Source organism: Polypterus senegalus, unplaced genomic scaffold (genome assembly GCF_016835505.1).
Source record: "Polypterus senegalus isolate Bchr_013 unplaced genomic scaffold, ASM1683550v1 scaffold_881, whole genome shotgun sequence".
In the NCBI taxonomy this organism is placed as follows: Eukaryota; Metazoa; Chordata; class Cladistia; order Polypteriformes; family Polypteridae; genus Polypterus; species Polypterus senegalus.
The window spans coordinates 41,395-44,800 of NW_024385509.1; the positions used below are offsets into that span (position 1 = coordinate 41,395).

General features: G+C 43.5%; 1 long non-coding RNA gene across 1 annotated transcript; it reads right to left on the reverse strand.

Annotated features, from left to right (window-relative positions):
- Positions 1-1,390: 1,390 nt before the first annotated feature.
- LOC120522311 lies at positions 1,391-2,659 on the reverse strand. Its single transcript, XR_005632349.1, has 3 exons — positions 2,611-2,659; positions 1,510-1,575; positions 1,391-1,421 (listed from the first exon to the last, which is right to left on the reverse strand). It is a non-coding gene; the product is annotated as an uncharacterized LOC120522311 (long non-coding RNA).
- Positions 2,660-3,406: the final 747 nt, after the last annotated feature.

Sequence of the window (3,406 nt, forward strand, 5' to 3'; positions counted from 1 at the left end):
TCAGTATGTTCTTTGCTGTATTCCTCTCAAACTCCCCCAGCGCTCCCTCCAGTGTCTTAAATACAGAATCCCTGGCCAGTCCTGTGAGGAATCGAGTGAGAATCTCAAACCGGCCATCTTCACATGCGTCCAGCTTCACAAGTAGCTCCTTGACACTCCCTGATGACCTGAGGTAGAAGGAGCAGGCCATGAACTCCTGGAGGGTGAGGTGGTAGAATGTGTGTCGTGTGCTCCAGAGCGCTTTCTCTCTGAAGGATTTCTTTGAGGAACCCTGAGAGGAATGGAGAGGACATAACTGGCTGGAGACCAAAAGTGGACATCTCCATCTTGTCATAAAATAAGAGTGTCCTATTCACCACCCCATGATAAGCCATCTTTCCCAGTTTGACCAGAATTCCCCTCTGGTCTTTAGCTTTCGTTTGTGATTGGTGAGGATGTTATGAAGGAACATCACAAAGAGCTCGGTGACAGTTCTGGGGCAGCTCCTCGCTCTTCTTCAGGTGTCATGAAGTGGCTCTTCAGCACAGAGCAGATAATCCAGCAGTACGAGGGTTGAAGCACATGGTGTACAGGATGGCGTTCTCCTCAACATACTGAAAAGCTTCAGAGCCCTGATCAGCATCACCAAAGAACTTCTTAAAGTACATCAGCCTTTGTTCAGGGAAGAACCCCAGGATCTCTGCAAATCGATCAACTCTCACCTTGTCTAAAAAGACCAAGGCTGTTGGTCTGGTTGTTATCAAGACTGTACAACCCTTCAGTAATGTCCTCCTGACCAAGCTGGTGACCACAGTATGGACAGGAAAGTAGTCATTTGGTTCTGAGCAGAGCCGTGTCTGTGTGAAGTCCAGTTTGTGTTTGTACTCATCCAGTCCATCAAAAATAAAAGGAGAGATTCAGGCTTCTGAAGGATTTCACTTAGTCTCAGGTCATTGAGATATTTATAGTGCCTTACAATCAGCCTGGTCAGAGGCATCTGTGGCTCTTTCTCCGTGTCTAGTAGGTTCAAATCCCTGAATTTAAACAGAAACACAAATGCAAACCTCTGGTACTGAGTGCCTCTGGCCCAGTCAGACATGATCTTCTGAACCATGGTGGTCTTCCCAATTCCAGCCACCCCACTGACCACTACAATGTGAGAGTCTATGTCACTTCCTGCACTTCTTCTAAAAAGCTGCTCTGTCCAGATTCGCTCACATTTCACTTTTGTCCGCTCCTCTATTAGCTCTGCATGCACCCTTCCAGTCTTCTCCAGTTCATGGTGCCTCTCATTATATGTCCTTCTGTACTGGTCAATAACCATCAGCTCTGTGTATCGATTCTCAAAGCCCACAACTCTGGTATGTGGATCTCCAGGAGATGCCTGATCCTCCAGAGTCCTTGTGGATTCAAAACACCACATCTGTGTGTCTTGTGGATGTCTAAAAGTCACAATGAGAACAAGTAAGGAAACTGTGGAGCAGAAGAACTGATAAGCTGCAGACCAGTGAAAGAAGATCAGTGGGTTACCTTTAATATGATCATTAATGGGATAGGGCTGGAGACTGACCTGAATGTCAAGCAAGAGGTCCATTCCTGAAAGGAAGGAAGAGATAAGCATTAGGAATTATAAATTACTCAAAGACACAGCATTTACACATTTTTTAAAACGTAGCCCCAAATGCATTCCTTATGTAAATGTGACACGTTAGGACTAACATGTTAGTCCCTGCTGTCCAAATAGTTAAACAAAGAGTGGACGCCAGGTAAGTTGTGTCATTGCTCAGATAACAAAGTCCCAGGAAGACATCAAATTCAGAGAAACTCAAATAGTAGGCACCCTGAGTGACATTGTTACTGTAGAGAGTTCAACGAAGGACTCGTCTATCCATCCATCATCCAACCCACTTGTCTAACAAGGTTTAAATGACTTAAAATGACTTAAATTTGCTCTGCTGCCCTTCAAGTCACAGCGGGACGTTGTGATGATCAACCAGTCCTCACAGAAGGTTTCATACTCAATAAAAGAAAACATGGGGGCCAAGATGTTAAGGTGTATAACCTAACTGGGGACAGGCAAAGGATCATTGAAGTAACAGTGAAATGGATGATAGTGGGAAATGGTCACAGCATAAGAAGAATGCTACTTTGAATTTGAAAGTGAAGGTTTGAAAAGAAAGAAGAAAGTATGGAAAATCAAAACCTGTGCTGGAATGTTTGACCAATTAAAAAAAAATAAACGTACACCTGCTGGTTATAGTTGAAAAGGAGGTGAGAACCAGAGACAGAGAAGGACAATGGAGGGTGAGTCTCTGTCTCATACAGAAGGATAACACAGTCAGCAGCACTAGGCTGTACTAATCAACATGCAACATGACAAAAATAAAAGCGTGAAATCTAATTGAGACCACCAAACAGCAGGAACATATCACTCCTCAAACAGTTACAGTGTGACTCCTGACAAAGAGAAGAAAAGCTACTGGAGGGAGCACCAGGAGCTTTGACTCTGGTACTAAGAGCTGGCATGCCATTGTTGGTGTGGGGCTCTATCAGCATCTCATGAGAGCCTCATACACTGGTACACCTAGGATGTGTCATCTCTCTGATATTCAAGAGACTCCATTGACTCACCTCCCTCTGTCACCTCCTTCAATATTCTTGTCAGGTTTGGTGATGGAAATACAGGATTCTTCAGCCAGGTGCCTCCCACAGGTTAACCAGCACTATGTTGTCTTTGTTCATTATGTCACTGATGAAGGACTCTCCACACACCTGCTGGCTCCTCTTGCTCTTCTTTGGCCTTGAATTTCTTAAATACATAAAATAGATGTTTGTTTTGAGATGAGCACTGGTGGTCGTGGCCATTATCTCTGACTTGTTGAAAAAACCTCTTGCTAACACTGATTCTGTTACAGATGGTCAGTTCATCTCCTCCGAAACATAGTTCACTCTCTGCTCTCTTCCTCATGTCTGCTGTTCCTTCTTTTTATCAGTAACACAGAAGTCTCCTACCTTTGCCTCATCATTGGTGAGCGTTGAAAGTACAGTTCTCAAACAGGCACCACTTTCTTGTCTAAAACGTTTAATGCGAGGGATTCTTAAACTTTAATATGAGGACCCGCATTAGAAAATTGTTACTATAGTGGGACCCTGAAGAGGATTATTATCTTAGAGACAAAGAAGTCATAAAGAAAAAATAATGACTGCATAAAATAAAAATTGAATGTTTTTGTTTCCTTTCAAGCATTTGAATTTTACTAAAAAGGAAAGTGAGAGACTAACATATTGTAAAAAACAATCCTGTCTTCATCCATATTCCAAATCTGTTTATTCAGCAGGGTCATGGGGAGGCTGGAGCCTATCCTGCAAGTGCAAGGTGCAAGACAGGAATGATCCTCGACAGGACGCCATCCATCACAGGGTGAAC